Genomic DNA, 27,308 nt, shown 5'->3' with positions numbered 1-27,308 from the left:
GATCTCTCAAGCTTTGAAAGCCTGGTTCACAGGACAACAGATGAGAGACATTCTGTCCAACCTCACCACACATAGGTCAGAAAAAGAAAACTTACCAGGCTACTGCATGTCATCTATGAAATTAACTCCCAGCTGGGACCCACAGCCCTATATGAGGTTTTTAGTAGAAGCATGTAAAGAACAGGAAAGATCAAGAGACAACCAGATAACCACAGGACAAAGTGCAATTCTTCCTCTGCTGCTTTGGGGAAGTCCGCAATTGAGATATGCCAGTCACACGTCAAGGAAGTGGATCAACACCCTGTATTTTCATAACTTCTGGCTCTGTTTCCAAAGGAAAGACACTCACCTATCGCAAAAGATTAAGATTGAATACTCTGGGAATGCCATAAGAATCTGTTTCAAGTTAAAGGTAGTTTCATTTTACAGAACTGTTTTATCTATGCTCTGAAGAGAGCGCTAGCAAAACCTGTTTATATTTGCATCCTGAATACTCCGTCTTTATGGAAATCTATTTTCATCAGACCAGATTTCCTCCACTTCAGAGCAAGTCTAACATTTCTTTTACCTTTATTGTGCAGCATAGCAGTCATTCCTCCAAATGTTACAAGTAGTAATGAAAAATCACATGTATCCAGATGAGAAGATGTATGCTGCTTCCCAGTTATGCCTATTATGATGAGGAAACAGATTTGAATGACCTGTGACAAATCCTAACGAAGATCAACAAGGATTAAAGTGGATGTCCTGTCCAAATCACTTTGGCCAAAGTCCTAGAAAAAGATGTCTCATTACCAAGCGACCTAAAAAGTCACTTTTCCTACTGAGATATGACTCAAGAAAAAAAAAAAGCCTGCTGCGTGATTTAATCAGAAACATCTTTATTTTAAACTACATCAGCTCAAGACACCAACATCTTTTAATCTGACATCACCAAATAAGAATCAAAAAGTCTTGCTGTCTTTTAGTCTTTTTTTTTTTAAATATGCACACAGCAAAAAAAACACTATCAATGGATGCTATTCTTTTCCACTGTTAATCATACAGACCCTCAGTTTCAAGCCTCATGAATACTCTTCAAATCACAGTCTATCTACTCTGCTGACTGGCAAGTACATGAAGAATACTTTCTGCATTGACAGTTCCTGGCAGAATACATCTGTGCTGACTCTAAATGAAACCATCCTTGAAATCTACGCAGCAGTACTACCTATCTTAAAATCCCTTACCTCATCTTCTGCTGTTGTTTCCAGAAGCAAAGATGTCAGAGACCAGCAAGTAAATAAATAGAAACGCTGCATGTCTTATAGTAAATAACTATAAGAATGCCGCTTTTTCTCAAGAATCACAAAAATATTAGTTAATCTAATTTTAAAATGCAATTGATGTTTAACAAAATAACATTCCCAGGAAATTCTGAACACAGCAGAGTACATGGGAAGCTGGGAAATGAAATAAATGCAACTTCTAGTATGGCTCTGCACTTTCTGAATTCAATGCTGAAATTAAGTACTGCCGAACTAGAAAACAGGCATCTAAGAACACCGAGATGACAGCATCTCATGTACACAAGAAATACTTTCCAGTCTAACTGAATTAAGTTTTCTAAACCTACATCCAAAGCTCAAAAATCTATTCACCTATAGGCCCACATAAAACATTTCCCATTCTTCCAATCCAACTGACTACTGCATGCCTATGCTACAAAATACAGGTAAAAATTACTTTCTCATTGGAAAAGCCCTAAATATTAATCAAATTCCAGAACCTAACAACAAATGACATCAGAATACGTAACACCGAATAGCCTGGAAGACATTCATTTAAGCACAGATTGCTCTCTTACTGATCTTAGGCGCATTTTTTCCCCATTCTAGGTAACAACCTGTAGTGGGTTTATGTGACAAGGTTTTGGTAGCAGGGGGCCAAAGGGGTGGCTTCTGTGAGAAGGATCTAGAAGCTGCCCCATGTTTGATAAGGGCCTCACGGCTGACCAGAGCTGAGCCAGTAAGTGATGTTGTTTTGCGCCTCTGTGAGAGCATATTTAAGACAGGGAAAAAAAATGCTGCACCACACTGCAGCTGGGAGAGTGAGAGGAGCGAGGAACAGCCTTGCAGGCACCAAGGTCAATGAAGAAGGAGGGGGAGAGGTGCTCCAGACGCCGGAGCAGAAGTCCCCTGCGGCCTGTGGTGAGGACCATGGTGAAGCAGGCTGTCCCCCTGCAGCCCATGGAGTACCACAGTGGAGCAGGGTTACATGCTGCAGCCCGTGGAGGAGACCACGGTGGAGCAGGTGGACCTGCTCCGACGGAGGCTGCAGCCTGTGGAAGACCCCTGCCGGAGCAGATTCTGGGCCAGACCTGCAGCCTGTGGAGAGGAGCCCACGCAGGAGCAGGTGACCTGGCAGGAGCTGCTGCCCGTGGGGGATCCAGGTTGGAGCAGTTCGCTCCTGAGGGATGGACCCCGTGGTACGGACCCATATCTGGAACAGTTCTTGAAGAGCTGCTGCCTGTGGGCAGCCCACGCCGGCTCAGTTCAGCAAGGACTGCATCCCCTGGGAGGGACCCCACAGCACAGGGGATGAGAGTGACTGAGAAGGAGCAGCAGAGAAGAAGCGCTACAGACTGACCATAACCCCCATTCCCCTGTTCCCCGGCGCCGCTCAAGGGGAGGAGGTGGAAGAGGGTGGACGGGGGGGAAGGTGCTTTTGGTTTCTTTCCTTTGTTTCTCACTTCTCTAGCTTGTTAGTAATAAGCAATAAATCTTACTATCTCCCTATGCTGAGTCTGTTTTGCCCATCACAATAATTACTGTGCAATCTCCCTGTCCTTATCTCAACCCTTGAGCCCTTTCATATCTTCTCCCCGTTCCTCTTTGAGGAGGGGGAGTGAGAGAGCAGTTGTGGAGCTCAGCCGCCCACCTGAGTAAAATCACCACACAACCTCAGCTTTGTCTAACGTCAGTGATTCTTATTCAGGAAGAAAGGGGAGGGAGAGGGGGACATAAGGGCAACTCCCTCTTCAACTGTATTTTATTATTCATCAAAAAGTGGGGGAAAACAAAAACATTGTCCACTCATTCAATGACACGACCGCAGGTTTATCAGTGTTTATATTGCCTACTTCAGTGTTGGCACTATATTCTTCATGACCACCATCTTGAATTTTAGGAAGAGAGGTTTTTTGTTGTGAATATTATTGTAGTAGAGAAAAATCCAATCAAAATACATTTCAAAATGGAATCTGAACAGAACATTTATGCTAGTATTTCTAGTTATATTGAAGCATACTCCAGCTTCTACATCTCTAGTAAAAATGTATTACTGAAGTTCAGTTTTCAAGAGCAAAAAAACACTTGGAGAAAGTCCTAAGTCAGGCCCGTCAGAATCTGAAGTCATAACTTTCTAAACAGAATTTCACATTCATTGCTTTCTAAAGAGCTTATCTTTTTAAACATGCTCACGTAAGAAGCTGAGTTTTTTTTGTAAATGAAGACTCAGACTCACAAAACATGTTTTCCCATCAATGCAAGAAAGAACTAACTTGTTGCTTTCTCTTGCAGTAAACTTAGGCTTTGGGAATGTGCTATTTGAAGGCCAAGTCTATACAGGAGAAAGATATGAGTTCCTTCTGGTGTTATGACAGTATTTGTTCTACCAGCTGCAAAGTCCTATTAAAAGATTCTTCTGCCTGGAACCTGATGCAATTTCCTACTTTCAACATTCAGATTGTGATTACTTTCGCAAACTATTTTATTATTTTGTGCTGTCTACCTTAACTCTTGTATTTGCTGCCTGCAGGTGTATATCAAGTTATCCTGGAGGTTTCAGATCAGTAGATGTTGTTGACATCTTGAGAATAAGCCATCTTTACGGTATCAGTTTAGACAGGGTAATATACCAAGGACAAAAAAAAACAGGTCCTTTTGAACATTTGTCTCTGGCGCTGGATTTTGAGAATTAATAGAAGTTGATGAGGATTTTGTCCTCTATGATACACTTAAAGTGAAGATTGTAAGACTACTTTACTAATTTTTTTCCCCACTAGATTTCACATCACTACCCCAAAGTAAGTGCTATCCACTGTTAGCCAAAAAAAGTTTATAACAAAAGAAATAAGCAAACTTGCAAGCATACTTCTGGTAGAATTGTACAGTATTGCTTCTTTGTAAGAGAGGCATTAAAAACTTGCAACTTCCACTTTATCCACAAGGTCTTAGAAAGATTTTTGTTAACATGAGGCTGCCAGTTTTAGCCGGAAATTCTTTTTCCAGAAGGCTCCAGCCAGAGGGCTCCTCTGGTTAATATTAATAAAATCATGTTCATCTCCACCAAACTAATACTGAAAAGAGTAATTGTTTAATATATTAATGGCAGTCTAATATTTAACTATGATTTTTTACTTGTGAAAAAGCAAATCTGAAGGCCTCCAGGTGCTGCAGTAGGAACTAGAAGAATAGCACTCAGATTCCTTGTAGAATTTATGCTGATAAAGACTATCTGCTTGCATTGTAAGGATCCATGCAGGCACAGTCGAAATATTCAAAATGCAAAGAACAGCTTCCAACTGGCACAAATGCTAAGTTTAGAAGTATGCAAAGGATATTCACTGTTATACCAAGCAGCTTAAATCCTAAGATTAGAGTTTAAAGGATGCTGCATCAGCAGTGAGTATTCAGAGGACAGACAGCTGTAATTTCCCACTTTTTTGCAAATAACTTGAACCCAGGGATGATGCTTTATTATAGCAGTAGTTTGGATTTTTTTTCCCCCACCAATTCTACTGAATGGCTACATGATTTTAAGACTTCACACTTTGTTTTTCCTTCCTCTACCACAAAATAAGCTTACCTTTTATAGCCTCCCTGGCCTGAAGTGTTCTACGTCAGCAGAAAGTATTATTTTCAGACTCTTCTTCAACTAAAATTTAAGAGTCACTAGTCTAAATCCTCCCTGAAGACTTAAAAGTCTCATCTCCAATACTGTCCAATAAAATTGCAGCCCAGTGTTTTATATGAAGCAATTTCAGAATCTGGAAACACTAACACCAGATATATCATAGACAAATAGCCATTAAGTCAGGGCACAAGCATCTCTATACATAAGCAGAACTACTGCCATATCATTATAAAGCCTTCTGTGAAGAACCCTTTCTTCTAATGGCTTTACATTCTTCCGGCAGCTCTTACACTGTTACCTTTAAAAGATCTCAAAAAAGGCATGAAATTTAATCCAATTAAAAACATATAAAAATGCGCCTCCTACACTACAGAAAAGTCCCCAAATAGTTGAAAATTCTAAAACATGCATCCATGGAGCCAGGCTCAATACAGCTCCTGGGATCTTTTCCCATCATTAAATAACCTCTACAACACACTAGGTAGAAGCTCATAGCCTCCATTACAGATAGGCATCCCACCATAATTTAGTTCAAGCCTACAGAACAGGAGCATTTGCTTTCAGTAGACATAGCTGGAAATTTTCTGGCAAAATACAACACTTGGAGAAAAAAACAAAAACATCTCCAAAGCATCTGTTAAGCATGCTTTGCATTTCCCCTATCCCTCTGCTAACCTTAGAAGCAATTACTTTGAGGCCAAGTGCAGAAAATTCCTAACATTAGTTCATATCAGTAAATTTTGTAGACAAAAAAAAGTTTGTGGTTTATATCTTCTAATTTTCAAGACAGTTATTCAGGAAAAAAAAAGTGACAAAACTAGGTATTCACAAGTACACACTATATATACATAATTTATAAAGCTCTGGTATTTTTTTCTCCTGAGTATTGACTGCACCGGGGTTTTACTAAATCATAGCTATCACCAGCACAGCTGTCAGCAAATAACATAAGTGAAGGTTATCCTGCTTTGGAACACGGACACATTTTGTTACGAGTCCAAACAGCTACTGTGCCTCACTGAATTAATGGATTTTGTAAGTGCATTTACAGAGGACAAAGGGCTAATAACAGCTTTAATTAGGGCAAATACACAGTATCCAAGTTCAGCTGAAATGAAGCTAATCCCAACTTTCTCTCTACCCATATAAAAACTTTAAATATTTAATGTCATCACATAATTTTTACATCTGTAGATGGATCAAAAATGTGGTCAAAACTGAATATAAAAAGCAAATGAGAGCTCGCCTCTATTAACACAAACTTTTTGTAGTGAAATACTACCCTTTACACAGCCCCCTTTTCTCTTATCTGCTGTGTTTTGACCAGTAGCTTCGTTCAACTACCACAAAGTTTTACCTTGAAGTACAACATTAAAATCTGCAACACAGATTTTTAGAACGTATTTTTCTGATGTCCGTGTTCCATAATAGCACCAGTGTAATGGAAACTAAGCGTTGGACATGGAAATCCAGACCAAAGTCATCAAAATGAACACTACTCGCTCTCACAACAGGTTGTATTGCATTTTTGATGTCCACAAGGAGGAAATGTGTACAACTAGATGCTGAAACAAAAACAAGGCAAAAAAGGAGACTTCCAGTGAAGTTTGAAATGGCACATAAGCCGAAAACTACTCAAGAGCCCTAACAATCTACATCGATCCAGTGAAAAGACTGCTCAGATGGAATGCTCTCCCAAGAATATCCTTCTCCTTTGAAGTTTATCCAATGCTATCCAATTTTTATGCTTGGCAAACAAGGTTTGTCTTAGCAGCCAAAAAAAAGTTTTATTAAAAACAACATCAAGAAAGGATTTGACACGAATGTGAATATAGTGTCAAGCTACCCTCGGTCAAGTCACAAGCATTAGAAGATTAAAGGTGAGCCTCCAAAGAGACAAAAAATGTATTTTCTTGGAATCTGCTCTTTAGCAGAGGTCCTTTGCAAGAGAAGGTTACAAAACCCGTCTTCATTTAAATGCCACAGCAGTATCACTGCTGCTATCAGAATGGCTTAATGGTTGAAATCCTTGATAGTTCTTGCCCTCTTCCCAGCCCAGCCTTTGCTCTTAACTCGCTGCCTCTGCTAACCTCTTCACTAGCTATCCTGAATACACAGGTAAACTGCACATCCCTCTGGAAATCACATACTCCTCATGTAAGTTCCCCCATGAAAGACAACTGAAGATACTACAACATTAAAAGGGAACTTGTTAGTTTTAAAAGCTCTTTATTTCCAAAGCTCCTGGAACAGCTTTCTTGATGAAATTTCTATCCTCCTTTTCTTGACACACTAACATCCCCTCCCTTCTCCCAGATTTGGAGCAGTCTCTTTGCTTACATTTCCTTTGTTTTATTTGAATCTCATTTGATCTGCAGCTTCAGGTGAGAGCAGGAAAATGAGATTTTCCCTCAATGCTCTGAAAGGGTTCTCCTTACTCTTGCCAATAAGAACAGCTTTGCTAGTCTGCCACGTTTCTTTCTCTAGGGTAAAGAAAGAAAAGTTATGTCACCTTCATTCAAAAATGCTGTATAGGTTTTTCAGCATCTATAAAGTCAGTCTAATGAAGTTGAGTATCAAACTAATTTAATAACAAATTTTAAAAAGAACATAGATAAAGAACAGTATAGTTAACATACAAATGCACGATTTTTAAACTGTTCTTTTCCCCTCCACTATCACTCACAGCAGATTTTTCAACAAAACATGCTAAAAGGACATGCACAAAGTTATGGTTAATTTTTCTTGCCCTCACACACGTACAAGCTTATCCACCCTGATAGGTTAGTTTTCATCATAGACTTAAAAAACACACACACACACTTCAAAGTCATGCAGTTTTCTTTAAACACTGAATTCCATTTGGAAACATTATTCTGGAAAAGCAGCTATGCGTTTTACAAAGCATTTCTTCAAAAAATGATTCACGCCATGACAATATTCAAACCTGTATTAGAAGAAAGCAACCTGTTTGGGGTCAAACTTGTTTGATCTTAACATTTTTACAGGCACAGACAAAGAGGAAGAGTCTGAAAGCATTATTAATGGAAGTGTCCATCAACCTCTATGTCCGTTCCTAAAAGTTGGCAGTCAAGTTCAGACAACAAATGCCCCAATGCTTATGCAACCAATACACTAATCTGAAGTCCCCGGAGCTCTCATGCTACGAGGACAACACTGTGTGACCGTGTTGTAGAAACCTCACTTAACCATTTATACTACACACAAATCAAACCACACTTGTGCAATACTTTCAATTTCTCAATTCTTGGCAGTGAAGTCCTGCAGCCACCTACCACAAAGCCTAACAGTGTCAGCGAGCTCTGAGAAGCCTGACCAGCTATTCCGTGGTGCCAGCGCAACGATGTTCCCAGATGACACTAAGCAGGGCGGCACCGAGGGCCCAGCTCGGCAGCGTGTTCCCAGCTGTCATCCTGCAAAGATGGATCAACCTCAGCAGTTACACAGAACGGGTTACAGAAACGTAGACAGTCACAGAATCGTATCTGCCACTCAGCGTGCTGGGCTCTCATTCTCATAATCACGTCTCATGTAAGTAACTCTGCACCACGAGACCAAGGGAACATTTATTTTGTTAGGAGAGGTGCTACAGACTTTCAGAGCTATTAAATGAGTCCTTTTGGGGGCTTTCTTTCTTATCTTTGTCACATGCTCCAATTCACCTTTGGTCCTCAGGAGGTAGAGAAAGGCAAGGCTACCGCTTCTAACGGAGCAGCAGCCATGCTGCACTTTTGGACCAAAATCCTATTAATTAAGGCTAATGAGCGGTTTCAGACTCTGGAAGAGGAAATGCATTGACCGACAAAAGCCCAGTCTGACCCATTCTAGAAACTAAGCTGGAAAAATAGCCCAGTTCTAAAATCCATACCAACAAACTCTTACTCACGTGAAGATTCACAATCTTACACTTCCCTACCAAAATAGTACATACACTCCAAATCAGTCGATAATGCTTACAGATGTCACAGATTTCAGTACTAAATTTTTTATATAGTAACTCAGCAAAAAATGTAAGTTCTAAAGCTCTTTTAAAGCTCCCATCCAGAATTTAGACACCAATTACGATTGCCCTGGTCACTGTCCATTTACATTCTCAGCTATAAAGCTTAATTTAGCGCAGCGATTTTTGAGCTTCCAGCCCCTCCTGCCTCTCCCTGCACATAATTCCTTCCAATTCAGAGAATTTAGGAGCCTCCACATTTTCTTTCTTACTAAATGAGCGCACTTCACAGCTAAATAGCAGTAGTATGACAATGCTATAACCTTAAAACTCTTACATTTTAAAAAAAATCATCCAGAGACAAGAATAAGACAGAAAGGCCTGATTTTTAGTTCTTAAGATTAACATAAAGAGGACGAACAGTCCCAAAACGCTGTTCTTGAAAATAACTTTTTCATTGTTACATTGGAATATCAGAGTTAAACATGACCAAAAAAATCTTTTAATTCATCTTAATTAAAGGAACTGTTCGCCAACTTGGGTACACTAGATAATCCAAGGAATTTATTACAGCGAATTTCAATGAGTTGCAAGCAATAAGGTGATCAAAACTTTGACTCTCCAGCGGAACACAGTCATTGTTGCATGCTACAACATGCAGAAGTTACTTCCATTAACCTTCAAATGTTAGGCAACAAAAAGTACCTTACCTTGCTCTCCACTGTCTGAGCACAGAGGATTAGAAACAAAGCATTAGGCAGAAACTGCAAGCAGTTCATATCACAAAACAAACAAACCACTGCATCAATAAACTTAATGGCTCTCTGCCATGACATGCACACACGAGGGGCACAATGAAGACTTGTCCACATCCTCCTTCGCAAGCAGCCCGACCTCCGAATCTGGAACCCGAAGGCATCCAGGCATTACCTCCCGCTCCCAAACACGGATCTCAGTAACGCAACACTGCAAGAGGAGTCACCACAGCTTGATTTTCCCTCCTAGTAATTCCCTCCTTGCCAATGACTGCACTGCAGTCTTTCTGATGGCTACGCAAAACGCAGGCAGGAGAGGACTGAAAGAGCCCAGGAAAGAAATAGTCACAGTAAAGTTTGTTCAAATCATCTCCTGCCACATCAGATGTGGGCTTAAGGGAATAAACTGCAGAGTTTGGTGGAATCTCTAGGATTTTCTCTACTGTCCCTCTCACGTTCCTGCATCTCTTCATCTCCTTTTTCCTCTCCTTTTCATTGAATAATTTTTGAGGCGTACTTTGTGGCAAACTTACAGGGAATCAGGGGAAAAAAAGGTAAATGATAAAAAATATTTTTGATAAATATTCTAGTGACTTCACTATTTATATTAAAACTATCTTTTATGTTCATAGCCACTAATATTTTAAGGTGTTAAAATAAAGCAAAAAGTCTCTTAATGTTTTGAAGGTGATAGCATTTTCTTGGGGGAGGAGGGAAGAGGGTTCTTGTTTAGTTTGTGGTTTTTCGGGTTTGGGTTTTTTTTTTTGCTTATGCTGTTTAAATAGGGCAGTCTAGTTAATTAACTATTTTAACACTTGGATGCTTTCCCCATACAATTAAAATTGCCATGATTACACAGCAGCAGCATTTGCAAGACAAATGCCCAGCAGCAGCATTTGTAATTATTTCCCAAGTATTCTGCAACAGCAGCTAAAGTATACGTTAGAAAAAAAAAAAACTAAAGAAGCTTTCACAGACTGCCTGAGGTTGGAAGGCACCTCTGGAGCTGATCTCATCCAATCCACCCACCCAAGCAGGGTCACTACTGCAGGCTGCCCAGAACAGTGTCCCACTGGGTTTTGAGCATCCCCTACAAGAGACTCTCCAACCCCACCTTGGGCAACCTGCTGCAGCATTTGAGCACCCTCAAAAAGGTTTTCTTGTGTTTAGATGTAATTTCTTAGTGTTTATTTATTTGTGCCCCCTGCCTCTTCAGACACTAGGTCTAATTTATACTTGTTTTAACAGAGAAGTTTAGTCTAGCTTGTTTTCCCCTTTCCCCCCCTCTCTTCTTCACTCTTCACAGCTGCATTTAAGAGCAGAGGGAGCAGCATGAGAGCCCCAGTACCAATCAGCCAGTTAGCTCATTTGCAACAATAGGCTCATCACACTGCTTTTCACCCCTCCTTCCCTCTGCATCCTGCAGAGCAAGGCTCAAGGCCAGATCTTTTAGTCCACAGCAGCCCAGCTGCCTACCATCAGCAAGCTATTATTCCTCAAGATCCATCCACCTCCTCCTTGGGTGAGCATCCTGCCCAGACTTATCTGTTTTGGCACCACTGGAACATCAGGTGGGGCTGAACAAATGCTGACAGTGGCACCGAAAGCTCAGCAACCTCCAGTAACTCTTCAGCACTCCCTATCTCACCTCCCTACCTTCTTCTGCAACCCCAGGAGAAGGGGCAGGAGCCAGCATTCAGACTACGTTATTTGGGGATAAGCAGAAAGGAAACAGGAAAGAATTAGGAGGTGCATGCATCCTCTTGGCTTCTGGCTCACAGCAGTGAAAAGACTGCTTGTTTTTAGTGGCAAGCTTCAACAGGGTTTACATTGACCTTTTAAAGAAGGTGGTAATGGGCAACACAGGTACAGACTCTCAGATAAAACCGAAATATCTGCCTCCCACTCCCCCACCCACAGATGGGAGAAAGATTACTTTCTCACAGCTGGGTACAAGTGCTTCACTTACTTTTCACAGGGGTTCCTGAGATCCCATGCACTGATACAGCAGCTTTATTTTTTGTTGTCGTTGTTTTTTTGTCTTGTGGGGTTGTGTGCGTTTGTTTTTCTCATTTTCCAATATGGCTTAGTTAGTTCTTATAATGGACAATGTGTACTCAAGTTTAGGCTCCCATACAAAGTTTTAGTTATTTTAAGCTTGCTTCTACTAATAAAGATTTTATTCAGTGCCAAAGGTCATCTTCAGTTTAGAATCTCTTCCCTGGCTTGTACGCCAAACATTAAGTGCCACATAAAAAAATAACAGATTTTGAACGGGGAAAGGACTGTTGGCTTTGGAACAGGAAAAAAATAATCAGAACTATTAAGAGACTTTCTGCATGACTTGGAGCACTTCTGCACATTTCCATTCCCATTCATCAAGGAACAGATATAATGCCTCCTTTCTCTCCTCTTACCTGGACACCTACCAAGATCCCACCTCTTCACATACTTGTATATGTATTACCTTGTATAATAGGACTTCAGTCTTAAGCTGGGAACTGCCAAAAGTCAAAAAATAACTAGAAATAAGGAACACAAAAACATAATTATATCTTGGTAAAGCTGGGGGGGCAGACCAGCAATATCCCCTTTCCCCTAAAAAGGGAACATAAATGGTAAAGTAAGATTTGTAAGTAGTTTTCAGTTTCTGCATTTAGTCTAAAACTAGCACCTTAACACTTTTTAACCTGTTTTGCTTTGGGACACTGGGAATGACTTCAAGACAGAGACATGCAGCCTAGCTGCTTTCTGGCTGGGATTCACACACTATCAGGGATGCACACAGCATTTCCTAAGAAATAACATCTAGCGTTAAGTTAGATGCTAGGGCCAAGGGAAAAATTCTTACAGAAAGATAACAAGCCTGCATCACAAATTGTTCAAAATCCCTTGTATTTGGGGGGAAGGGTAAGAGAAAAAAAGGTCAAGACAGTATCCAACCATTCCGGCAGGGCATTTCCTGCTGGATTTTCTCCTCTCACAACTAAGGTATAATGCAGTTTCCCAAATTAGGCAGAGCTGACTAAGGAAGTTGGCTACCATCTGACTTCTTATAACATTTCTAAACTATTTGTTAAAAAAAAATCTTTCCCTCTGGTGTTCAATGAAATAGAGATAATAATTTGCTTACCTTGCTTGCAAATGAAATAAAACTGATAAAACAGCCCAAAATTTATTAACAAACCTCCACATACTATCGGGCAACATAACTCCATCAGGCAGAGAGTGCAGAAGAACTTGCCAAATAATCCACTGATTGTGTGGAAAACACAAAAGACACTACCAGAGGGCTGGCTTACAGAAACAAGAAAGAAACTTGCTTGAGTTTTGAGCTATCACCCTGATTCATACCTAAAGCAACTCGGAGCACTGAAGCCGATTTGTAAAATTAATACCATGAACTTAAAGATGTGAAAACACAAAGGAGAATAAGGTACTTTACAGTTTCATGCAATGACAGAAATACTACCACTACCCCTCCCGCCAAAAAAAGGAAAAAAAAGAAAACCACCTCACACTACTGTCACGAGGTTTCTAAATGTACGCATTACAAAAACAATGTATGCAGCAGAGAAAAAATTTCGCAACCTACCTGTTTACATGAGAAAAATTCGCAACACAAACCGCAGTGATACACAAGATTGCAGTCTGTACTTCCAATGGATTAATACAGTCTCCCACTGCTGAGAGCTGGTCTTGATTCAGTTAAAGCCCAAAGCACTCAGGCTTTCCTGCTGGGAAACAAACGAGTAAAGTCGGTTTCAAGTGTCTCCTATTAATATACAGAAACAATTCTCTCAAGCTTGAAGGCACAAACAAGAAATAGTAGGTTAGAGCTCCATGAAACCACACAAACTACAGCAAATCAGAAAGCTACACTGAGATTTATTAGTTGACTAGGAAATTCATTGCAAAAGTGTATTTACTTCATGGAGGAAGTCACCACTGCCACCACCGAGTGAGTCAAGCTAATCTGCAAGAATGTTTTACATAATGGGAAAATTTTTATTGGCCAGAGGTTCACAGTGTTCTTAAATTTCCAGAAACTGCAGATGTAAAGATACTTCTGTTAACCTGAACCAAAACCAAGAAAAGAAACTATCTGAGATGCATGCTCCATTTCTCAACACGGGTCTAATTTTACTAGCTACTGTACTTGAACCTATTCAGCGTAGGAAAAATTTACACTCAGATAAAAAAGGGAGGAAATACGAAGATTGAAAACACAGGTAGTTTTAATACTGCCACCAAACAGTATTAAAACATACTGGCTAGACCATCGTGGCCATTTCTAAACTGCGATACTGAGAACTGAACATAGCTTAAGTTACCAGTTTATTCATGTAAAAAAATTACCGCTAGTGAAACAATCGGAATGGATTTACAAGAAAGGATTTACGAGAAAGCACGATATCATCTTAATCCTTCCATTTTCACTTTACAGTGACATAAAAGCTAATAGAAGAGCCAAGAATCCCTACAGACAGTCAGTAACAAACTGAAAGGTGTTCTTTTCTTTTACCAATGAAAACATGCTGCAACACAACTACAACATAAGAGCCAGTTCACTCAAAACAGAGTAACTGGAATGAAGGGAGCTTTCCTCAGTCTTCCAAAGGCTGAGAACAGCTTGAAGACTATATTTGATGTCAGGAAACTCAAAGATAAAATCAGAGTAAATTCAATACATTCACTGCTTAAATTTATTCCCTCTTATTCTGCTAAAAATACAATAAATTTGAAAATTCAGATTGTATAGATTATCGCTTATGGTTTAGTTACTGCTTTTACTTTTTTTTTTAATACTAAAGACTACGTCTTTTTTAAAAAAATACAACTTTTGCAAAGTTGCAAATTAAGTAAATATTTTGAATTAATATAATGGATCTTAAATTCCAAAGTATTAGGATTTGAATTCTAAAATATTTCAAACTGCAAAACTGATCATAAGTTAAATCTGTGAAAAGTCTCAAAAGCACAAAGACCAGTTGTTTCAGTAGTGAAGAGGTACAACTCTGTTACTGTGGCAGTGTAATACAACTTTACCAACAAGCCACAAAGCGTTCAGGAAAGAAGGAATAAAAACACCACACACTTAGAAGCCCAAATTCAGAGTTCAGCATCTTTTGCCATCTCCTGCAAGAGAACTCCACAATGCAATATATGAAAAACCTGTTCCTACGGCCCTTTTGTAATCTATTTAACTCTTGCAATGAAATTCTTTATAAAGAGTTCTGTCCTACCAAAGCATCCTTTCCACCCCACTACACGTTAAGACCTCACAGCTCTCCTTTCTTCTCACAGATGATTTACTTTACTGACATTTCTGCCAGTAAAAGCCACACTTGAGTAAAAGCCACAATTGCGAGTAGCCCTGAGGAGGAGGACCTGGGGGTGTTGGTTAACAAGAAGCTCGACATGAGCTGGCAACATGCGCCTGAAGCCCAGAAGTCCAGCCGTGTCCTGGGCTGCATCAAAAGAAGGCCACCAGGGTGAGGCAGGTGATTGTCCCCTCTGCTCTTGTGAGACCCCACCTGGAGCTCTGCAATCAGCTCTGGTGCCCCAGCAGAAGGACATGGGCCTATTCAAATGAGTCCAGAGGAGGGCCACAAGGATGATCAAGGGGCTGGAGCACCTCTACTATGAGGACAGGCTGAGGGAGCTGGGGTTGCTCAGCCTGGAGAAGAGAAGGCTCCAGAAAGGCCTTATAGTGGCCTTCCAGTGCCTAAAGGGGGCCTACAGGAAAGCTGGGGAGGGACTCTTTGTCAAGGAGTGAAGTGCTAAGACAAGGGGGTATGGTTTTCAACTTAAAAAGGATAGATTTAGATTAGATATAAGGAAGAAATTCTTTACTCAGAGGGTGGTGAGGCCCTGGAACAGGCTGCCCAGCGAAGCTGTGGATGCCCCATCCCTGGAACTGTTTAAGGCCAGGTTGGATGGATCAACAAAAAAAGTGACTGAAAAAGGCCATCTGAGTCCAGTAACTACATGCTCCTTTCCTAGTTTCAATGTACAAAAAGGGTCTGCCTCCACTGCAGGATAGAACTGACCTGTAATCACGCAAAATTGTTGCATATATAAATATGCACACACATAATAAAGTAACCAAAACAGAAAATAGAAAGCATATTCCTGTCTGTTATCTCGCGATGAATGCACTCGTTTTGAAGGCCCAAATTCTACCCCCAGAACATACAGGCCGAGACCAGCGATACAGCTGCACTGACGAGGTGAAATACAACATCTCTACCACGCAGTGGCCAAAGCAAGCTGTTGGAATGGCCCTGAGGCCCCAAAGGTGCCCACCAGTTCACGTAGAAAGCTCCTCACCTGCACCTATACTGCCAGCTTTCCTGTCAGGCTCAACAGCATCACGCTTCCGCTGGCTTCATCATCTTTATCCACATACCAACTCTGTCCTCCCTCTCCACAAACTGGCAGACTGCACTCCCTGTATGCCTTATCAAAAAACCACAACCAGAACAATATTGGTTTTGTGGTCTGCCTAAGGTTTTCCACCTAAGGCGATCGCTGCACTTCATACTGTAAGTGTGAGCGTAGCTGTTCCTACGGCGTTACACATCTGGAAGTCATGCTGGAGCGAGCTTAACCTGCTCTTTTGCTAGACAGCCCTACGAAAGTCAGAAGCCTCTGAGCTACTGCCATAAATGAGGGCCATGCCATGAAAGCATCTTTCCTTTATTCTGACAGGGATACAATGCTACAGAGGGTTCAGTAAGTCTTGTCAAGCAACGTATTTCCATGTGTTTCAGGGACAGGCCTCAGTACAGCAGTCCAGATCTGCACAGTGAGAGCGCACAGTACTAGCAGACTAAACAAGGGGCAAAGGATGCACTAAAAAAAAATGAAATCCTTGCAGCAGCAGCAAGCATGGATTCCAGCCCATATTCCAGCCCATGATGTAATCCTCTACTGAAAGGAAGAACAGAGAGGATGAAGGCAAACAACACCACCACACAACTTAGACTTCTTTCTTCCCATAATAGAGACTTCTGTCCTTCTAAAGCACTCAAATCATGGACAGAATAACAGGATAACAGAAAAGCCACCTGCATCACTACTTAAAAACAGCAGAGAGTTCTCTACTGACAGACTGACTGCTCAGACCTTATACCTCCAGTCCAGCTATTCCCTGTCAGAGTAAGGACTGGAGACAACTCTGAAGCCTCCTGTGTCTGTGCAACCACCAGAAGCAGTTATGTCTTGGCAAATTCCAGGCAACGGTATTACTGATTTAAGATGTGTAACATTCCAAGATCTGTTTTCCCCTATGCACTTTTGCCAAGCTCAGTATTGACAGGAAGTTAGTTTTAATCGACTGACATAATCCTGAGAAGTCATTAGCCTGGCTTCAATTCTCATCCTGCCTGTTTGTCCAAAGTTGGTTAATTTGGGCTGTCTTCTTAACTCGTTATGCCGCAATCATGGCAAAGCTGTAACACTGTCACGATGAGGACTGACCGCTCTGAGTATTAGCAGAAAGAATGACCCAGTCACCACTTAGTCTCATCCTGGTTATTGAGAACAGATGAATATTCTACCTTAGCCTAGAACAGGAGCCACACTAATTTACAATCATTATATGTTAACCTCTTTATTTAAGCACCAAACATCTCAATACACAGGGAGGTTTAATTGGAGGCTGTATAGAGTCTCTCAGACATGCAAACATTGAAGGCTTCTTAAAAACATTTTTATTTACAGGAGGAATAGTAGAGATCAGAAGAACAAAGAGACAACACCAGTTTAAGAAGAGTCATCATAAGGGCTCAGGGAGCTCTACCAAGACGATCAGGCCATACAGACACATGTGAATTATTAAACACTCTCTAAATGCTTTTGCTCCTATTGTTCTTATCATATGTAATATTTAGCAATAGGCTCTGATGTCTGAGCCCTAGTGACTAATTACAGCCATTAGGATAGTGCTACATCTTTATATGGCCTTTCCATCTTTCCCTTTGCATTTGCTATACTTGTGGTAGTTAAAAAAAAACTTAAAAAACAGCTCCTTCATTTTACAGTTCACTTCACAGCTTCATATAACAAAACTCATGTTCACTGATCATTTAAACATTGCCCACGGTATAAAGTGAGTTCTAGCACGCTGCAGCTCTGAGTCTACTCTACAAATGGGGGAAAGATGCAATTTCATTTCAGTGCTGGTAATGGCATCAGGACTGACATGTTGCATTTAGTCTTAACTTCAGATTCAGGCATCTCATTTAAGATGAGGCTGTAGGACAAGTACTTGGAAGCTCAATGACATCTTGAATTGGATTCAGTATTGAAATTCGGGAGATCAAGAGAAATTGAGGCTGCACCCTTGCTGCAAGAAAAACGTAAGCTATATAAAAACTTAAGGAGCAGTGAGCTACCCAAAGCCAACAACCAAGACTGCTCATTCTGAATTGGAATTCTGTTCTCCAGAATACTTGCAGGTATTCCCAATTTGGTATCCATCTTTGAATGTAATAGATTCTCTGTTATTCAATCCGTTACATCACTGTTGAAAATTATAACCATCCCAAAAATAGATACTTAGGCAACATATCCCAGGATGATCACAGCTACCAGCATTTTTCCTCTCTTCTCCACTCCATTCCATGCTACTCCTGCAGCTATCCTTTTTAAAACGGCATGGTTCTCCCCAGTCCCCCTAAATCCCTAATCGTGACACAGAAAGAACTGCAATAGAAATACTATGGAGAAGTTTCTAATAACCCTTAGGATCATTCTGCTATCTTGCAGATGTTTACAAACAAAATATTTTTTTCAGTTTCTCTGGTAAATAAAATTATATTACGCAGTTTCACACCACTCTTGTTACAGAAGTCACAAAATCAAATATGGAAAACATCTGGAATTGCATTTAACCTCCATGAATTACCATAAATATGCTGAAGAGTTAACAGCTAATTGGGTTATGCATTATAATATTTCATTCTTACATAGAAAAAGGCAGCATTAATCACTTCATTTCTCTTGGCATCAACTGTTGTTACTTTTTCCTTCATATTGACTATTGGAACAATACCCTCTTAACTGTTCAAGACCGCATGAAAGAGTAACGAGAATATATTTTTATCTCCCTCATTAGTTTGATATTGTTCTTTGCCTCAAACACTCCAATTTTTTTCCCTACATGCCTGTGCCATTCTGTCTTGCTTATCTTTAACGCTGTCACCTAATTTCATAGTTTCTTCTTCGATTTCAGATCATTAGCAGTGTACTGATTTAGCCAAAGCAGTCTGTTGCTATGTGTCAGTGCAAAAGAAGTACAAATCAGTAATTCACACTTACCTGCTCTTTAAGGAACAACTTCACTGAATTCCTTACTCTTAGTCATGCTTCCTAAGTCATCTCCTATGGCATCTTACCTACAAGTTTTCTGAATTCTAGCTATTCTATCATACAGCTGGATGACATGATAATCTTTTAACTGCCCTTACAAGGGTTGTTATTATGAGAAAGCTGCACGTTACTATTAGCAAAGTGGTAAGATAATTATGGCAAAGTTCTCATTCTCAACAGCTTGTCCATTTTCCCAGTTACCTCATAACTTGTACCTTTTCCTGTTTGAGTTTTCCCGCAAATGGATCATTAATACCAGCAAAGAGAACCATCCCTCTGCCTTATTACTCCAACTTGCCAGATTTTGGGGGAATTAACAGCACCTTGCAGTCACACCTTCTAACCCCAGGTAAGGTCAGAAAGTAAACCAAGAATCTGCAAGCTGCTCACTTCTCTTGAAAACAGAAAATTACATATGAAATCCACTGGCTGCTCCTCACCAGCTTTCAAAGGCTGTTAAACTCTGGCCAAGTCTGTTATGTTAGGCTTCCTGCTGCTGAGTACAAAATTATTTAAGATTTCCAACCCCAAGAAGTAGAGTTTTGCTAAGCCATTTCTGCTAGCCAGCCTTCGTGAATGCTTTTCAATAAAAAACCTTCCCAAAAGAAAAAAAAAATCTCAGTTTCTTAAAAAAGATTTCATCTACATTTCTTGCCAAGTGTTATTTCATACTATAAAACTCTTTTGCTGACTAGTCACAATCATCTCTATTTGTTAAATCATACTAAAAATACTTCTACCTGTAATGAGAAAAGGGCTGTGGCTTCATGAACCCAACCTAGAATCACAGAGTAGTCTGGGTTGGAAGAGACCTTAAAGATCAGCTAGTTCTAGCCCCCGACCAATTTCTATTTCTCTTGTCCAACACCAATTCTAAAAACTAGTTATTTTTCTACTTGCAGCCTTTGTGGCACTGAAGAATTCAAAGACTTCAGCAACCCAGCCTTACCATCTTTGAAGCAGTCCTAACAGCATGGATACACTTGATAATGCACATTTTCAATTAATACGTATGAAGAGTCATGTGACCAATCATGAGTTTTTAGTGCAATTTTAGATGCCCTAAAGCATCCAAGATGTGCAGGACTGAAGATACAGGCTTGGACATATGGAGCACAGTTTTGGAGCAGTAACTTGAGACTGTCTGGGATAACCTACAGCATTTAAGATGGTACCATGTTCCTACACGTAAGCACCATCTCTGTTCCTGTAGGTTTTTCTAAAACTTGCTAGTCAGCCATGGTTCAGGCAAATGAATGCTATCGCTACACATTTAATTAGCAGTATTTGTTTCAACTTATAAAAGGAACACAGGTGGACAGGGAGCAGCAAGAAGACAGGAACTCAAATTCACCAGGGTGTTAATGCTGCAATGGTCAGCCTAATTCACTTGGGGATTTTAAAATCAAGTATTTCTTGACACTGAATTTCTTTAATGCTGTAGCATCCCAATCCACATGATAGCAGTGTATGAAGGTAACACAGAGTCATCATTTAAACAGATGAGGGATACAACAAAAGAGGCAGCTGCTAGAATTGAAATCATCCATGCGAAAAGCATATGCTTTACTTCTTCCATACCTCCTTCCCATGGAGACAGCCTGTCTTTTCAGTATCTTACCTATTCATTTCAAACTAAGAAAAAACATCTTTGCAAGTATCACTGCCTTTGGAAAGTATTTTATTAAAAAGAAGTCCTTTAAAAAAATGTAAAAACAGTTCTAGGCAGAAACCTGCTTCTATTAGGTATCTAAATATTTCAATACCAGCAGCACCATCTAATGGAGAGCTCACCAATTTTTCCCCCTTCTTTAACATGACAAACATTTTATTTTGGAGATGATAACAACTGATATTTTAACACAAAGCCTATCTAATACTCTACAAAAACTGATTAGCTACAAAAGAAGCCAAATCATTTCTCCATAAACAGTCAGACAGTCCATTTTCACAGATATGACGTAAGTACAACGGGAGTTTGTTTAACCAGGAGATAAGATTTTAGTTCAAGTATTTAAATATGTATTCGTGGAAAAAAGCAATGCCAGTTTACAAATACCTTAATGTTTAAGCTTTCCGTCCAAAAGTCAAATAGAGATGCCAGTGCCTCTGAAGTCTAAGGAATATGGACAACCCTGGATCTTAACCATAGCAACCCAAGTGACTACCTGCACCTGCTCAAAATGAAGTTAAGCACTCCAAGACGTCCTTAAGGTTGCTCTTCTGGCACAAAACATGCTACAGGAGATGGACAGCGAATCAAGAAAAAGCATCAATAAAGCATGTAGCACAATAAATAGCAGGAACTGCCAATAGTCATCTCATTAACAACATTTTCTCATGAAAACATGACAGGAAAGTATATCGTTACATATGTAATTGACCTTCACGAACTTTCTTCCTCACGTCATTTTGTCTTCCTTGTTCTTTGGATGGTTTGTTAAATCACAGCATTTCAAGGAAAGGTTCAACTACTTTGAACTTTGCCAGTTAACTCAGCACACTGACACTCTTGTTCTGGAATAACTGCCTTTTTATGTACAGCTCAAAGGACTTTCGAAGACTGTCTGCCCCAACTCACCTCAGAACAGTTGACTGGTACATTGAGAGTTTGTATTAGAAGACAAACAACTCTTAGTAAACAAGTCTGCAAAGCTACACTACACATCATACTTCAGCTACATGTGCTACAGGTTTTACATTCACAAAGAGGACAATTCTGAACTCCCTTCCTCACTTAATTTAGGAAAATGTCCTCAGCAAAGATACACAGAATGTAGTAGGCGGATATTTGTTTGCTTATCCTAACAATTTAAAAAAAAAAAGAACACACAAAACAAACTGCCAAGAGAGTAAATCCCCCAAAACTCCCTCAAAAAGTTACTGGCTGGAGTACTGAAAGTTACATATCTAAATAATCCTTTCCAAAATGAAAGTGAAGCTTTCAGGAATTTGCAAGAAGGAAAGAGGAAGAAGGGGAATTTACGGGCCAAGGTATTGAAAAATCGCTGACAAAGTACAGCACACAAACAGCAATAAACTTGCTCTATGTTCCTGAATACTGCCAAGAACATTCTTCTGCACATGCTCCAAGGAAGTGTGAAAATATCTCACTATAACATAGATTAAAACAAAAAAACCCTGCCAAACAGTAAGGACAACACAACAGCAATGTCTGCTACTCTAACTACAACAGGAGATCCATTGCCATTTCCATTACTCACCAACACCACCAGTGAGAAGTAAGGCATACTTACTAATATGAAAAATATACCAAAGGCATATTTACTAATCTGAAATGTTGCACGCTCAGGTTCTGCAGATAGAAGAACGGTTCAGCTCCTAACAGAAGACAGAGAAGATACTGACACTCAAAATCAGCATTAGGTATTATGAACTGCAAAGTAAGTTAGGTCAAATCCTTTTTTTTTTTCCCAAAAAAAGTTGAGTTCTGGAAGGCAACGGGAATACTACTGCATGAGACCGTCTCAAAACCGCTAGATACACACATACACATATCAACAGCACTCACTTAAGTATGCAACCTCCTTCCACTTAAACTAATGACAACATTCTGAGAATCTGTAGCTTTACAACCACATGCACTTTACCTCTGGCACCTGTTGAACGCAGAACTGGTACCCTTGTCACATGCAGCTACAACAGTCAGAACTAAAACGTTCCCAGGTTAAAAGCACAATGCTCCTCTTTCAAGGAAAACAGAAAAGGGGAGAGTGAAAAGGATGGAAAGAGAGCATTTGTAGATCTAAGGACATATATACTTCAGACAATAGGAGGGTACATTGTAGATCCATCTTTAGTGGCATGGAAGAGCTTGTTAATTCACCTTGGGTTGGGGGAAATGAAAGAAACAGGTAGCTACAGAGAGGTCAAAGAAAAGCTGATTTACAGATAAAGATTATTAGCCAGAAGCATGAAAATAAGTACAAACCTGGAAGCAAGTATTTCAAGAGAAAAGTGATGCAAATGGGAAGAAGAGTGAATGGGAAAATGAAGTCAGTCATTTTGGTCAAGTAAAAGGATGAGACCACCTTGGAATAAGTCATCCCTTCACAACTTAAAATTACAGGAGATATGGAACAACTGAAAGCAGTTCAAAATAAGCCACTTCTAAGAATCAGAAGAACCAACTTAAGAAAGTAAGAGCGTTTACACTGTTTGGCCAAACAACTTAAGATGGAACAGAAACACAGTGGTAAGAGTATTTCATTGGTAGCTGAAGAGCATAAAATGCAGAAAGACGAGTGACTTAGGATGGTTTAAAGGAGTTTAAAACAAGCGGAAGATGAATGGAAATTTTAAGGCAGTACTTCCTAAGCAAAAAAAAAAAAAAAATCAAGATAGATACAATTCCTTAAAGCTGCAAGTCAATAAATAAATGGTCAGAAGACATCACTCAAGGAAACTTACTCTTGGAAGGTTCTTCTCTGTAGAAAGACAGAGATAGGCGATAGGTATAAACTGATAGAGTACAAAACGCATCCATAATAGAAACCCCTAACAACTGTTCTAATATCTCTCACAAGTACATAGATGAGCTTACAAAATGAATTTTATTCACATTGCCAAAATTTGGTTCATGAGCTGGGCTTTGCCGTTAAAAAGTTATTTTAGGCACTTCTATTGTGCGAGTAAGCTGGTTCCATAGAATAAGGAAAGACTATGACTATTCTAGAGCGTCCAAGGCAGAAAGCTGGGAACACATTGAGCACCAGAACAGGTACCACTTTGAGAAATTATGTCATGGACACTCAGGTTCATGGAGCCCTGCATGTTTGCTGTACGCAACAGTGCAAGAGCCGTGAAGCAAATACTGTTTCCTGTCCCATAATGCTGACGGTGCAGAAAGGCACAGCACTGTGGAGAAGACAAAACAGGATGCCTCTACACAAATGTTGCAATTCATGTCATTTATCAATGGATAAAGCTTATACTGCCCTGCTGTGCCTCAGCACCTCATCATCTTTGATGTCCTCAGAGGGCAGGAAAGCACCACTATTTCCATTTTACAGAGCAGGAAAAGCCGAGACCATGGGGCCAGCAGACAGACATAAGCCACAAGCTGTACGACAAGTATTCTCAGAAGTCCCAGCCAGCTCTCACCTAACCCTAGAGGCACCTAAGTACCAGTTCTCTCGCCCCCCATAGCACCTTGAAGGCATCTTCTGTGCTGCAAGAACAGTCTGTCTTGACAAGGTTGGTAACCTCAGCAAGCACCTCAGTATCAGGTTCAAACGCACCAGAAGACAAGAAACAAGACATCAGTGGAGAGAAGCATCAGCAGACTGCATGCCTTTCCTCATCTCGGTAATCGTCCTAACCACCCTTCTAAGCCATCGCGCTTCCTCTTGCTCCGTTTCACAGGCACAGCGAGTTTTGATTATTCCTGGCATAGCAGAAGAGTTTCAAGAGAAGGAAGTGACACTATGCTTAACTGGCCTGTGAGCCGATTATGAGAATGCTCCCCAGGGAAGTAGAAAAGTTGGATTGGAATCCCCCTTCTGCCCCGGGGACGTGAGCATGATGTCACACCGCTCAGCACCACAACATCAAAGGCCCTCGGCGCTTTGGCCTTCCAATGACTTCATTACATGCATCTACAGGAACAAAACAACAGCCTGCAGGTCTCCCAGATCTTACAATGGTATCTTCAACAGGCCAGCTTCTTGTTCTCAAGAGATGTCAGAGCTCGTGGGAACAGAGTGGCAGCCAGGAAGGCAGTGCTTCTTCTAAAAGCAGCATCTGTAACGTGCTTTTCAAGACCAACCAAATCAAAATAATTCATTTTGCTAGACACCCAAGAACACTGAAGACTCATGGCATTCCAAGCTTGTCTCGAATGGGCGTATCTTACTTGATTTACCAAAAGATGTTTTTTGTTTTAATGCAGAAATCAAGTCAGACAAGTTCAATATTACTCCAAATGTTAAACTTCTGCAATCACGAGCCTCCATGCAGCCATCATTAGAGCATGTAAAAGAGAAGTTTCATGACTTCTTTCACTGGAGCACTTTCTATACATACTGTATGTGAAAGGGTATACTCACTTCAGAGCACTTACACTATATTAGAGAATTATCTGTGATTTTATCATGGAAAATAACCTAGAGAATGTTTCCTCTACACATCAGCTAAACCTATTTCGTAAGCGAGCATTTTATGACAGCATATAAAGTAATACCGGAACTATAAAATGCTCCAACCTAAAGAATTTCTGCTATGGCCAACGCAGTTCCAATGCTTGCAGTTTGCAATAGTCAATCATGATGTCAGAGTACACAACGACCCAGTTTGAAGTACAAGGAGGGAGCCAGGAATGGAGGCCATCCCACACGTCCTACATGGAACTTCTGCACCATGAGCACCGTGAGCCTTCCCTTCCCGTGCTGCCCTTTACCAGATAGACTGCAGGATTCTACTAAAAATCACACTTACATGTGCAGAGTAAATCAGCATGGAAGAACAACAGCATGGAAATCAAAGGCTTAACATTTTGGGGGTGTGGAAAGGATTAGTGACCTACAGTTGTCGTATATAATTTTAGAGACACTCGCCCTGTTAACCTAGTTACAAAGCCAACAGTCAGAAGCAATTGAAGTCGTAGGGGCAACAATGTTTTGCTGTCAGTGCCAAAGTAGAAAAAAATCCAGGAAGAAAAAAATTCTCAGACCCCACTACGTAAGATGTATATATCACAATTTCCAAAATCAAATCATCTTTTGCCTCATTTTCTTCTTATGCTCTCGGATCTTTCTACCGACGCTTTCCTTGCTCATTTTCTAGGGGTGGAGGGAGTAGTCTTTATTTTCTCTTCTCTCCCATTAGCACAGATCAAGAGAGCACCTCTTCCTAATCTGCAGACACCTAATCATCTTCCCTTGCAAGCTGCCACCCCTTTCCTCTGAATTCTCTAGTCCTTTTTCTTTCTGTCTGAAACAAACAAACAAAAGAAAAAAAACTTAAAGACATAATTAAATGTTTTGTTATTTGTCAAAACAAACATATACTGACTTCAATCTATCTGCTTATGATGGCAGGGGCTTCCAGCAGGCAGACCAGCTCTATTTTCTTTGCCAGCCCTTTGCTGCTGTGGTTTCTATGTCACTACTTCACCACTGCAGGTTTAAAAGTGTAAGATAAAACCCTGCAAAGCTACAGCTCTCTTTCTTGTGCTACAATCACACCTTTATATTGTTGCACAAACCCACGCAACCCTCCCTCCCTTGGCTTCTCTACCCCATACCACATCTTGAAATCTCCAATTTCACTCTCTGCCACCACTTTTGGTGTTCCTGAGCCACAGGCCAAAAATGCCAGGAGGTTTTAAATACAAGCATCATATGCAGAAAGTACCCACCCACAAGAATCAAAAAAAAAAAAATAAAAAAATAAAAAGCCTTGGCAATTCTTTAAAGGAACGGTGCACAAGAACACAGACATCTGAAACCAACGTGTAATGAGCAGTCTTCAGACATCATAGGATTCAGCACCTCCAATTAAGAAACACTATTATGCTAAAGAACATGAAATCCAGTTATTGCATCATCTTGGATATCTGAGATCAAAACGTGTTATTCTTGCAATATCTATTCATACAGAGCCAATTTAGGATATTGGATTAGATTTAAGTCATGCCTATTTTTAAATTGCCTTACTTTTCATCTGCAGAACTGTGATTGTCTACTTACCAATGTATTTACATACTGGTGGTTTAACAACAAAAGTTAAAAATTAGGACCGCTGACTTTTCTTGCTTTCAGTATTGCCATAGCCACTAATACAGCATTGGAAAACACGTTCCCCTTCCATCACTTAAACTTCTCATTATGAACAAGAGCAATGCAAAGATCTGAAATGCAGCAGGCTGTTGAAATCATTTAGAAACAAACCGCATTAGCATGGACTGGTAAGACCTCATTAAGAATTTTCTGTTACTGATGTTAACTACTGCCATCTTACAGTTTTCTCAGATACCAACAGTAAATATGCTTACGTGACGCTCAAATTCTCTGAATCCATAATAGAACTGCATCTCAAAACTGGGATCATCACAGCTAACTGCAGGAGGACTTCAGGCAAGCCTAAGGACTCAGTCATTTAGTATCCTCTTTCCATTACAATTAATTTGCTTCGATACTGAATGCACTGTACCCTTCTGCATCTTCGATCCAGCTGCTAGCGGAAGCGTTGAATCAAGTCAAATTTCAGTAAAACACCTACCATTTTCACGTTGTACCAAAGCAACTTCTATAACCTCATAGCGCTGTCTGCTTGTGATGCCCCAACTCATGATACAT

General features: G+C 40.3%; 1 protein-coding gene across 15 annotated transcripts in view; it reads right to left on the bottom strand.

The window, feature by feature from the left end:
• TRAF3 (TNF receptor associated factor 3) overlaps positions 1-27,308 on the bottom strand; it is a 72,278-nt gene that overhangs the window by 42,737 nt on the left and 2,233 nt on the right. For 7 of the 15 annotated variants that reach the window (XM_080593948.1, XM_080593949.1, XM_080593943.1 and 4 more), the window contains one exon: positions 13,208-13,349. The exons of 2 other annotated variants lie outside the window; for them this stretch is intronic. The gene's annotated coding sequence lies outside the window, so the exon portion shown is untranslated. Of the gene's footprint in view, positions 1-7,236; positions 7,380-8,192; positions 8,331-12,079; positions 12,135-13,207; positions 13,350-22,279; positions 22,333-27,308 lie in introns of all 15 variants that reach the window. 6 more of the 15 variants (XM_080593951.1, XM_080593941.1, XM_080593946.1 and 3 more) reach the window with 5 other exon arrangements.

Source organism: Anser brachyrhynchus (genome assembly GCF_964034855.1).
Source record: "Anser brachyrhynchus genome assembly, chromosome: 5".
NCBI classification, from domain to species: domain Eukaryota; kingdom Metazoa; phylum Chordata; class Aves; order Anseriformes; family Anatidae; genus Anser; species Anser brachyrhynchus.
This window is presented reverse-complemented; position numbering and strand designations above follow the sequence as displayed.